Source organism: Rhincodon typus, chromosome 37 (assembly GCF_021869965.1).
Source record: "Rhincodon typus isolate 14 chromosome 37, sRhiTyp1.1, whole genome shotgun sequence".
Lineage (NCBI taxonomy): Eukaryota > Metazoa > Chordata > Chondrichthyes > Orectolobiformes > Rhincodontidae > Rhincodon > Rhincodon typus.
The window spans coordinates 20,618,650-20,631,897 of NC_063368.1; the positions used below are offsets into that span (position 1 = coordinate 20,618,650).

The 13,248-nt window shown below is 39.3% G+C and overlaps 1 protein-coding gene across 8 annotated transcripts in view; it reads left to right on the forward strand.

Moving 5' to 3' along the window:
• Nucleotides 1-13,248, forward strand: part of LOC109931731 (RNA binding protein fox-1 homolog 1-like) — a 230,887-nt gene that overhangs the window by 157,259 nt on the left and 60,380 nt on the right. The window lies entirely within an intron of this gene.

Sequence of the window (13,248 nt, forward strand, 5' to 3'; positions counted from 1 at the left end):
TAGCTGCATCTTTAGTTCAGGCTCATTTTGCTTGTGTGCCAGTACTTGATACTGGGAATCAGTTTGCTTATTCGTAATGCTGTCTGCTTTTTCAATTAAAAACAATTTTTGGCTGATCACTCAAGTTGGAAAATGTTGCTGGTCTGGAATTGGTTTTTAGTCACAGGTACTATTCAGTGTAAGACTATATAATTTATCATCTGATGGTTTTTGTTGATTTTTTTTTCAAATGCTCTATTTCATTAATACTAATCTATTGGTACCTCCTTTCCAAGAAAATTTAGTTAATTGATCTGTCTGTACCATTGTCTAACTAGATGTATTCATCTCTCCTCCTTGTTCCTCTCCTGGACTGTTGTTTTTAGTTATATACCACCACAATGTCAACATTCCTACAGTCAGTTCAACTTTGTATTTCAACTGCAACAAATTTTAAAAACAAAGTTCCTAAGGAACTTATCTTCCGTTTATTGTTTGAGAGCTTGCTAGCAGGCTTTTTAATCACTCAGTTGCTTTTCAAAACCATTTTTCTGCAGAGCAGTTCAGAGGAGCCAAAGATAGTGATGTTCAAGAAAGAATATAACTATTGCTACATAGTCAATGTTCCTTCTAAATGCTCTTTACTGAGCATTGCCTGTTTATTTTTATTGTGCAGAAGTATTAAATTCTTTAGATGGCTGTGCACGTGAGCAGCTTAGAGGGAATGTTGTTCCTAACCCATATGAGACCAGTGTGCTTTACAGGGAACTGTTTTTTCACCGCCCTTATTATTTGCGTGTAAACTAACCGTTAATAGATAAACATTCCATTTATACAATGCTGCACTGAGGGTACCTATAATTGGATTATAGATCCTCCCTACCCTTGTTGGTCAGCTGTTGACACTTTACTCACCCGTCTGACACTTTTGATCACCTGCAGAGACTTATTAGTCGACACTCCACTCACACCATATGTATGATCTTTGATCTGTCTATAAGTTCTGTGTCTGTGTGCTTCTCTCACTTCACCTGACAAAGGGGCTAAGTTCCAAAAGCTTGTGATTTCAAGTAAACCTGTTGGACTATAACCTGATGTCGTGTGACTTCTGACCTTGTCCACCCCTGTCCAACATTGGCACCTCCACACCATGGCTACCATCCACATTTCCCCCTATTATCCAGCCATTTAAAAATCAGAGGTATGAACCTTCTAACTTGCTTTGCAAAGAGAACAAGATGCTGCACATTTCTCACATTTACATTGTGGGCAGATTGAGACTACTGTGAGAAATTCTTAAGTAACTGGAGATACACCAGAGTTCACAGCTAGTTTACCTTTGTAACCTTGTATTTCTGGTTGTGGATCTTTATTGGCATTGGGTCAAATTGTACAGCAGCCAGCAATGTGGCAACCAGCTCAGCATTAATTCCCATTCCCACCTAAAACTAATGTTAGATGGATTTATACATGCAAGTCAAAATAGTATCTTAAACTGGCAAAAACTAAAATACCACAAATTCTGGAAACCTTAGAAACTGAAACCGATTTAAGATGGAAATACTCCAGCTCAGGCAGTATACACAGAGAAACACGTGTCAATCAGTTGATGCTACAATGACCTGTAGTCTGTTCAACAGGTTTTCATATTGGCTGCTTTTACTGCCAACCCTTTGGCAGTTGATTTAGAATCAGAGACCCAGGCTTCTGTATAGAAAATCAGATCTCCTCCTTTTTCTGCACTGCTGTCTAACAGACTACCAGAAAGGATTGAATGAACAGTAAACGTGGCAAATTGATGCATGGTCATTTAGTTTGTTGCCTACGCAAGATAAAATGCAAATGTACTTTGAACCAGCAACCAACTTTGTCTTTGCTGTCTAGTGATTAAAACCTTGATTTCTCCACTGCATTAATAAAGTTGAAGAACCTCTGATTGGAAACTTGTTTTACTTGAATAGATGTAGTTGTTTCATTTACATAGAAGTATTCCTGATGGCAGTAATTGTCTTGCCATCAATAACGTAAATATAACTGCCCAACACCATTTTAGATCATTCAGCCTGCCATAATGTCTCAATTTTAAATTATTAAGGAGCAAGACTCCCTTTTTAGACCAGAACTTGCATTTTCCCAACTTTTGGACATTGATTTGGAGAAACAGTATAAAGGATAGCAGCATCTAAGAGTTGTCACACATAAATTAGGAGCTGAAAAATCAAACTTTTTAAAAATATTGTATTTAAAAATGTTTTCTTATCAGAAAAGGAAGTTGTAATTCCGCAAACATAAAATTAGTTCTCCAGAATCCAGGAAAACTTCTTAGCACCTTACTAGTACTATGTAAAAACCCAAGTAACATCCCATTCAACAGCCTACCTTCTAGGAGAGTAATGTATCACTGACAACAACTTCTGAACTTCTGCTTTTAACTGTGCAGTGTGGGCACAAGAAGTTGCTTACTTTCGCGGAGTAATGACAACAATACTAATCCTTTGCTGTCACTATAACCACACGATTTTGGACACTTAATGCCTTGAGCTAGCAGTTCATGAGAAGTGACTTAATGTCCACCTCTGATCACTGTTCAGTAACTCAACAGGAAGTAGGTAAGTAGGCATGGGGTGAAATAGGATTGAATTTAACTGTGGCGCAGTCCTGTTATCTTGCTGGAACTTATTGCATGGGTTCATGCACTTGAACAAGATCTTGTCAACTGTGACCACATTTAGAACAGTATGCCAGCAAGTACAGCAGATTCATGAGAAGAAAAAAAAAAACAAGGCAATAGTCATTGAAAAAATATGTAATATGTTATGTTGTTGTGCTGGTTGAACTTTATTTTTGGCAATCTTTTACCATGTAGAATGGAGTGAGAACAGAGGAGAGAGATGACTACTTATTTTATTTATTGTGATGCATCAGTTTATGATTAATGAAAATTTTTGTGTATAGTGGTTCTGTTGTTGTTACTTTTTAAATAAGTTTTTAAAGAGAAGGTCTTCCTTTCTGTTGTCCTGTACAGCAAGTTCTCAAAAATTTAAAGACAAGTTCACACCTTAGAATTTTGTACCATGGAATTCAGGGCTATGAGTAGATGCAAGTTCTGGACTCTTAATTTACCTTGCCCTACATGCCCAACTGGAAACATTCTTGTAGTTCTTCTGATGGTCTCGATTGGCTTAATAGTAATCTCATTCCCATCTACTAACCTAGCAAGTGATGACAGACAACTGGTGAATTTGCAGAAACCAGATTGAAAGTTTTCAAATGTTGGCCGGGGTGGGGGGTGGGGGGTGGGGGGTGCGTGGGGAGAAAATTTCTCCCTGGCTACAGATACCTACTGAAACGTTTAGGCGGTTCCTTTTCTCTTTCACACATCAGTAGCATATACAGGGCAGGTCACAGAGCTGCCTTATTCCCTGAAGAACAGTCTGTGATTTGACCCAGCCTGGAAACCATTTGAAGCCAGGCAATCACAGAAATAGAATTTTCAGATTTTCAGTTCAGAAGGAGAGCTAACAAAGCTGGAATCTGATGCCAGAATTCCCATGTGAACTTTGGTCCTCTCAGACATACAAATCTCTTCAATGTTTTGAGTTCTGCCTGATCATAAGCACCTGTACAGACCAGAAAATCGGAATGCTGTCTTTTTAAAACAAACTGATTTGAAGTATATTTTAATGTTTAATCTTTTCTATTTCTGTCTTTCTGGTGGGTGGGTGGGTGATGCTAGAAGCGTTGAAATCAGAATGTGATTTGATTGGTTATGTTTGTTTTTCCAGAAATACAGGGGACCAATCGCCACACAGTATTGTGATGTTTTATATGATTAACTGTCTCACTAAAACCACATCATGCTAAAAAGGGTTAGGAAAAACCTGTTTTTTTTTAATCCCTTTCCTTTTGATTTTATGACTAATGAAGCTACATTTTTAATACTGAGATATAAACATTTCTGGTGACAGATTTGACCAGATTCCTCTCATATCCACACTTTTGCTTTAATCGTGAATTTCACAGCTGTCTTTGCATAGTTGCTATTCTGTACATTGGGTCCTCTAAGTCAACCACAGATATCCAACTCTCAGAAACACACTTTGCATTGGTGTGCTTGCTGTGTATGGTATCTGTGAGACCATTGCTAACCATGTTGAAACTGCTCTGACTGGGAGAAATCAAACTGAATTAATGATGAGGAGTGGCTTGCAAGAATATCCAGGGATCCTCAGTTTCGATGGAGTCATTTCTAGAATGGACACCACAGTGACATTTAAGCTAAATAGTGGTCAGTGGACTGTTCTGAAAAATCAATGTTATTCTCCAATTGAATATGTTTTTGGAAATTTATTTTACCAGTTTCTTGAAAATACCGACACCTTGCTGAGTTATGTTTGCGCGAACACCTTTCTTAAGTGATGTAAATTCTATTTAAGCCCAGACAAGTATTGAATGGTGATTCAACTCCAGTGCTCAAATCTTTGCCTGCTTTGATAATACTTAGAATTTGCTTTTGCCTTAGAAACAAAATTCCTATAAATAACTGTTCGTTAATTTTATTTATCAAAAATGAATCACAAGCTCCCATTGATTTCAGGTAAAGGCATCACCACAATTCTAAAAGATCCTATGCTAATGCCAGGTCTGTGCTGAGTTAGAAGAGCTCAACCAGGGAAGGAGTTATGGTGTGGGGTGGGGGCAAGGATTCCCATGGTTCCAGCTCCTGATTGCCATCAGTGATCACAGTGTGGGCATCTGGTGAGGACAGGATCAGATTTGACTGCAGTGCTTTTGAGATCAAATAACTTACCAAAACTAATAACCCGGGCTGATGCACTAAGAGTGGTACTTTGCCCAAGGTATTGGAGTGTCCATGGATCCTTCACCCAAGGAGATGGCATTGCTTGTAGACAAGAAATTGGAGGAGGGGAAGGTGATTTAATACAGAACCTAGGAGATAAAAGATTGGATCCTTCACAATAATGGAATTCTCTCATGTTAATATTTTCACAATCTTACATGATAGCAAAACTTCCATAATTCCAACAGGTTGCATTTATTTTTTATTTGTTGTAAACAGGGACTTTCCAGACCAACAGTTCCATTAATCTAAAATGTATCATCATTTCCTGTGATAGTTGTAATGATTTCCCCAAAAAAATCACAGCCTTTTTAGTTTAAAATGCATTTTCTAATGGAAATTCATAGGTGTTGACAAAAAATTAAAATGAGAAAATTCTTAACTATTTTTCATCGAGTCACTTGAACATTTCTGAAAAGAGAGCCGTGTCGCTGAAGCAATTCATCTTGCAGGATAAATCTTAAGTCTGATGAGTGCAAGACGAGAAATTCGGCCACATGACTCTCTATTCAGCAATAATTTAGCCAGTTAACCAGGCTTGATGTAACCCCAGTGAACATAAATAAGAGTTAACTTTATCATTACAAAATAGGTAAAATTATGTATAATTCAAGCTTGAATTAATCAATTTCTTTCCTCTCTTGACTGGGAGAGTGTTTGTTTCCATTTGAGTACCATGTCAGATGAATTGGGTAACATACAACACCTTGTAGTTTGGGTCTTCCTTGCTCCTAGCATTGGTGCATGGCATTCTCTGACCAGGTCTGCTCTGCTGATTGGCCTCACAGCTCTGTTTATCAAAGATAGAGAGAAGAGACTGAATGGAACCGGGCGTTCCAAATTGGCTAAATAATTTGTCTTGATTAATGGCCCATTGCAGTTTCCATAAAACAGTGTGTAGTTTTAATGCAGCAAGGATTTTGTGGTATCATTTATGGGTCTGAGTTCAGGGGAATTGATTCTTGCAAACAGCTTCAAGTCATTCACAGATAAATAAGGTTGTAGATGAAAATCCTCTAACGCAGCATGAAAACAACTACCCTCGACCAATCACTTCAAGCATGATTGTTTTTTGCTGCTGAAACTGTGTTTATTATGTGCACTGTGGTATATTGGGAATATAGTGCATGTATTCTTATGGGTTAAATTGTGTTTTCTGTCTATGAACACACATAGAAGTATCGCCTTTTTTTGATTTCTCGTTTTTATATTTGTATCTAGTAACGTTTATTTATCATTCTTCTGCAGGGGTTGTTGATCTACTTTTTGACACTGCTCATCTGTTGCTTGTATTTATTGCAGTTCTGAGGCCAGATTAAAACAACGAGTTACTTGGGCTACCTCCATCGTACCTTGCTACAATTATTTAACAGCAACTTCCTGATGCTTACAATAAACCCTCTGTTTAAGCACTAACTCCAAGAAATAAAACTAGTGCATATTAAATTGTTAATTAGTTTCCACTAAAATACCATAAGGCTACAATGTTCATGCCATGATCAAAGCAGGTTAAGTCACCCTTTGTGTGGACTAAATACGATGAGGTGATTTTGGAAATAGTTAGATCTTTGGTTAAATTTCTGCCAGTTGTACAAAATTGTGTTCTTTAACATCTGATGTGGCAGTAGGTAGAGAACTGAATGCCTGGGTTCTTTCCCCGCTACCCTTCTCTTCCATGTCTGCACTTGTATATTCAGGCCATGTGATTATTCCAGATTCCAACAAAAATTATATTTAGAGATAAGAAGGAGAGCTTAATGCTATTAATTGTCTTTTCCACTCTTAGGTTATCCAAAAACACCCCACAGTCAATGGCCCAAAATCAATTCATGCACAGCAAGGTGCCAGAAACAGCAGAGATAAATCACTAGTGAATTTTTGTCTAGTATTGGTTCAGAGATTTGTGCTGACCAGAACATCAGGACTTCCCTTGCTACTTTCTAAATCATAGTGTTATATGGAGCAGACCAGACCCCCTCAAAATATTTTAAGAAGGTAGCCTAGACCCTAACTTTTTCTTATTTTTAAGGCAAATGTAAAGTGCCTTGTTCTAGAGGCAGTGCAATGGTCAAACTACTCAACGTTAAGCAAAAACAATTTATTTAAATGCTATAGTTAAAACACAGACAAAAGAAAGAAGAACTTAGAATAACTTAACTCTATTTGGAAAACTTAATGGAATAATAGATGCAGAAACTGTTACTAATTGTTTGTTCCAATACAGTAACATGCAATAAATACCCTCTTGGCAAAAAAGGAAAATTCAGAAAAATAGATTTGTCTTACAGGTAACCCTGCAGCAGAGAGAAACCCCAGCTTCTAGCTGTAACTGAGAGGGGGAAAAGATAGTTTCTACTTCTCCAAGCCCACCTCAGCAACTGCTTTAAACTAAAGGCTGCCTTCATTATTCCAACTTTTTTTTAAAAAATCCAAGGCCTCACAAGCTGTTTACTTTCTTACAGATAGCTCGTAACCTCTTGTTCAATCTCTCTTTCTTGAAAAAAAAAGACAAAATAAGCTCTTAAAGCCGCAACGTTGTCACAATAGAAAGGTTAGGAAAGGTAGTGGAGTCGTGGTAATGGCTCTGGATTTGTAATCTATAGTTCTGGGTTTGAATCCCATCATGCAGATCATGAAATTTGAATTCAATAACCAAAACAAAATCCAAAATGAGAAGTTAGGCTAATGGCAGTTGTGTAGATCTGCAGCAATGTGATTGACTCTTAACTGGCCTCTGGGCAATTAAGGATTAATTAAAGCAAATGATGCCCATGCGCAAACAAGTTTAATAAAACGTGGAACAAAAACAGACGTTGCTGGGAAAGCTCAGCAGGTCTGGCAGCATCTGTGAAGGAAAAATCAGAGTTAACATTTCGGGTCCAGTGACGCTTCCTCAGAACCACAAAAATGTGGATCTTCTCCTGACCCCTCAGAAGGCTTCATGTTTTGTCACCTACCTGCACATGTTAAAATTGTGCTCTGCATGGCCAAGTCTAGATCATTAATGCAGATTAAGATGTGCAGTGGTGCTGGGGTACTCTATTATAAACCTTCGCCACTCCAAATTCACCATTTACTCTCTCCCTGTTAATGAGTCAACTTCAAACTCATCCTGTCACTGTTCTTTTTGTTCCATGGATTTCAAATACCCTTTGGAAATCTATGCATACCATGTACTTTGCATTACTCACATTAACACACTTTCTTACATCAAGTTAATTAAACACAATTTTCTTGTAACAATTCTGGGCTGAATTTCCTTAATCCGTATAAAACAAAGCAACTAAATTTTGACCCAGATTATTGTTTCTTTAAAAAAAAAACTGTCCTGCTCCTGAAGTTCAACTGACTGGCCTGCTATTACTGGACTTGCCCAATACCCTTTTCTTTAATTAGGGGAATATAGCATTTGGCTTCTGACACCACACCTGTATCTGCGAAAAGAGGAAAATTATGGCCAATTTCCTCAGGAGCCTTGGATGCATCTGAACTGATATTCGGACTTGTTAGCTTTAAGTACGGTTAGACTTTTTCAGACCTCCTGTTTTCCAACATTTAAACCATCCAAGGCCCTAATATCTCAGCTTTTACTATGACTTTGACAGCATTTTTTTCTTGATAAAAGCAAATATAGCATTTCAGCCATGCTCAGCCTCCACGTGTCACTCCTTTGTCTGGTCTTTAATTGGCCCCATTCCTACTTGATCTACTCTTTTACTATTCATATGCTGGCAGAAGACTTGTGGGTTCTGTTTTCTGTTAGCTCCCAGTCTTTTCTGAAACTCTGGCTTTAATTCAGCGTGTTCTTTATTCACTTCACCTGTGAACCTTCTATTTTTAGCTTGGTTCTCACATGTGTCATTGACCTGACATTTCTCTTTAGGACCTTTTTTTCTGGTTTATCTTAATTTCTATCTCGTCATCCAGTAAGCTTAGTTTAGGTTGTCCTATTTTTTCCGCTCACAGGAGTCTGTCTTGTCTACCAGTGGCAGTTCATATTACTATAGTTTTGCCTTCCAATTAACCTGGGCACATCTGTTGTCACCCCATTGAAATTGTTCCCATCCTGTAATTGTATGTTTTTATTCTAGGTTGCTCCTTCACTTTTTCTGTAGTATCATGATGTTTAAGTTAGCAATGATCACCATTCCCAATACATTTCCCATTGTCATTTGGTTCCCTTGTCTCATTGCAGTTCAAGGAATCAAGTCCTGTAACACCACCTTCCTTTTTGGGCCAGAAGCTTATCAATCTAGAAAATTCTATTGAACACACTTCATAAACTCTTCATCTACCCGGTCCTTGTAATCTTAGCCTGTAATAGGATAATTTTAGTCCCTCATTGTAAGTAACCTATAGATTTTGCATCTCTCTGTAATTCCTTGCAAATTTGTTCTTCTACACTTTTTTCTCTGGTTGGATATACTCAGTAATGGAATGCCACTTCCCATTATTTCTTAATTCTAACCAAATAGGTGATATTCTGGATTCATCTAGGACATCCTCTTTTCTAGCATTTTAGTATTTTCCTTAATATTACTGCAGTCTCTTTAATTCCTTCTCTATCTCCCTGTATCCTGGAATATTTAGTACCCAGTTTTGATTTTTATTGAGCTGGACCTCAATTATTGCCATATTATATTCTCACTTGGACAGCTGTGTCTTCAGCTCATCAATCTTATTTACTACTTGCATTTACAAATGTGCAGTGTAAACTTAATTTAGTCCTTACTAATTCCCTCTTAATTCTGACCCCACTACTCTAGCTCTCTCCCTCTCTTTATTTTGAAACTGAACCGAATAGCACTAATAAACTACCCTGCAAGGTCATCAGTTTCAACCCTGTTGAGACGCAACCTATCTGGGTCTCACCTCTTGCGGGACCAGTTGCCATGTCTCCAGATTCTGAATCTCTCCCCTCTGCACCATCCTACACCAACACATCTGCTCTGTATTCCTATTTCTGTAGACTGGTTAGCACATGGTACTAATGCAGCAATTAATGTCTTTGCGATCCTGTTGCATGGTGGCTCAGTGGTTAGCACTGCTGCCTCATAGTGCCAGTGACCCGGGTTCAATTCCACTGTCGGGCGACTGTCTGTATGGAGTTTGCACATTCTCCCCCGCACTGTGTCTGCGTGGTTTCCTCTGGGTACTCCGGTTTCCTCCTACAGTCCAAAGATGTGCAGTTTAGGTGGATTAGCCATGGTAAATTGCCCATAGTGTTCAGGGATGTGTAGCTTAGGTGGGTTATAAGGGGATGGGTCTGGGTGGGATGCTGCAATGGGCGGTGTGGACTTGTTGGGCTGAAGGGCCTGTTTCCACACTGTAGAGATTCTATGTATGTTTCTGTGTTCTTTCCTGGCTCCTTAAAAGCTTTTCACTGGACCTCACCTTGCTTTTTACCAGAGTGATTGGTTTTCACACCCTGCTGCTGCTCGGTGGTATCCTTTTAACCCTGATATCATGGATGCACATCTATCTGTTTTTCTAGAGGACAAGAATGCTCTTTGTTCTTCAGTACTAGGTGGAGACAGATGTAAACTAGAAATTTCAAAACCTATCTCAACATTCTTGACTGCCTGACAGTTAGCCATTTTCTTGCTGCCTGTGTGCCTTTAAGCTGCAGGGTGACTGCATCCCAAAACCAGCTATCCATATAGCTTTCAGCTGGCATATGAACTGCCGTGACTTCAGCTGCTGCTGCTTAGACCACAAGATGTAGAAGCAGAAGAAAGCCATTCAACCCATTGAGTGTGCTCTGTTATTCAATTAGATCATGTTTGATCTGATAATCCTCAATTTGACTTTCCCACTCTTTCCCCATAATTCTTGATCCCCTTACTGATTAAAAATCTATTTATCTCCGCCTCGAATATCCATTATGACCCAGCCTCAACGGCTGTCTGTGATAAAGAATTCCACAGATTAACAATCCCATTCAAGAAGGAATTCCTCCTCTTGTCTGTTTTAACTGGGTGACCTTTGCCTCTGAGAAGTATGCTTTTGGTCCTAGATTTCCACAAGGGGAAGTTGCCTACCACATCAAGCCTGTCAAGTTTCCCAAGAACATTGTATGTCTCAATAAGGCCCCTTCTCATTCTTCTAAATGCCAATGAGTACAAGCCCAACCTACTCAACCTTTCAAGAACATAAGAACTAAGAGCAGGAGTAGGCCGTCTGGCCCTTTGAGCCTGCTCCGCCATTCAATAAGATCATGGCTGATCTTTTCATGGACTCGGATCCACTTACCCGCGTTCTCACTGTATCCCTTAATTCCTTTATTGTTCAAAAAAAATCTACCTTTTTTTAAAAACGTTTACTGAAGTAGCGTCAACTACTTCACTGGGCAAGGAATTCCATAGATTAACAACCCTCTGGGTGAAGAAATTCCTTCTCAATTCAGTCCTAAATCTGCTCCCTCTAATTTTGAGGCTATGCCCTCTTGTCCTAGCTTCACCTGCCAGTGGAAACATCCTCTCTACTTCTATCTTATCTATTCCCTTCATAATTTTATATGTTTCTATAAGATCCCCCCTCAATCTTCTGAATTCCAATGAATATAATCCCAATCTACTCAGTCTCTCCTCATAAGCCAACCCCCTCAACTCTGGAATCAACCTAGTGAACCTCCTTTGCACCCCCTCCAGTGCCAGTACATCCTTTCTCAAGTAAGGAGGCCAAAACTGCACACAGTACTCCAGGTGTGGCCTCACCAGCACCTTGTACAGCTGCAACATAACCTCTCTGCTTTTAATTTCAATCCCTTTAGCAATGAAGGACAAAATTCCATTTGCCTTCCTAATTACTTGTTGTACCTGCAGACCTACCTTCTGTGATTCATGCACAAGGACACCCAGGTCCCTCTGCATAGCAGCATGCTGCAACTTTTTACCATTCAAGTAATAATCCTTTTTACTATTACTCCTACCAAAATGTATGACTTCACATTTATTTACATTGTATTCCATCTGCCAGACCTTTGCCCACTCACTCAATGTATCTATGTTCCTCTGCAAAGTTTCACAGTCCTCTGCACACTTTGCTCTGCCACTCATCTTAGTGTCATCTGCAAATGTTGACACCTACACGTGGTCCCCAACTCCAAATCGTCTATATAAACTGTAAATAATTGCGGTCCCAACACCGATCCCTGAGGCACACCACTAGTCACTGACTGCCAGCTAGAATAGTGCTCATTTATCCCCACTCTTTGCTTCCTGTTAGTCAACCAATCCTCTATCCATGCTAATACTTTACCCTTAATGCCATGCATCCTTATCTTGTGCAGTAGCCTCTTGTGCGGCACCTTGTCGAAGGCCTTTTGGAAATCTAGGTACGCCACATCCACTGGGTCCCCATTGTCCACCTCGCTCATAATGTCTTCATAGAATTCCAAAAGATTTGTCAAGCATGACCTGCCCTTCATGAACCCATCCTGCGTCTGCCCAACGGGACAATTTCTATCAAGATGCCTTGCTATTTCTTCCTTGATAATAGACTCAAGTATCTTCCCCACTACAGAGGCTAAGCTAACCGGACTATAATTCCCCATCTTTTGTCTACTTCCCTTTTTAAACAGTGGCGTCACATTTGCTGTTTTTCAATCTGCTGGGACTGCCCCAGAGTCCAGCGAATTTTGGAAAATTACCACCAGTGCACCTGCTATTTCTCCCGCCATCTCTTTTAGTACCCTGGGATGCATTCCATCAGGGCCAGAGACTTATCAATCCTTAGCTCCATTAGCTTGCCCAACACTACCTCTTCCGTAATTATGATTGTTTCCAGGTCCTCACCTACCTTCATCTCTTTGTCAATTACTGGCATGTTATTAGTGTCCTCCACTGTGAAGACCGATACAAAATACCTGTTCAATGCCTCGGCCATTCCATCATATCCCATAACTAAATTCCCCTTCTGCTCTAAAGGGCCAACGTTTACTTTAGCCACTCTTTTTCGTTTTATATATTTATAGCAACTTTTGCTATCTGTCTGTATATTCTGTGCTAGTTTTTTTCTCATGTTCTATCTTACTTTTCTTTATAGCTCTTTTTGTGGCTTTCTGTTGACCTTTAAAGTTTTCCCGATCTTCTAGTTTCATGCTGTTTTTGGCCACTTTGTATGCCTTCTCTTTCAATTTGATAGCCTCCCTTATTTCTTTAGACGCCCATGGCAGATTACCCCTTTCCTTACAGTCCTTCCTTTTCATTGGAATATACTTTTGCTGAGCGCTTTGAAAGTCCTCCACTGCTCGTCAACTGTCCCACCATAAAATCTTTGTTTCCAGTCTACTTTAGCCAAGTCCTCTCTCATTCTATTGTAGTTCCCCTTGTTCAAGCACAGGACCCTGGTATTGGATTTTATCTTCACACTCTCCATTTGTATTCCTCCATAAAAATTTCCTTTGT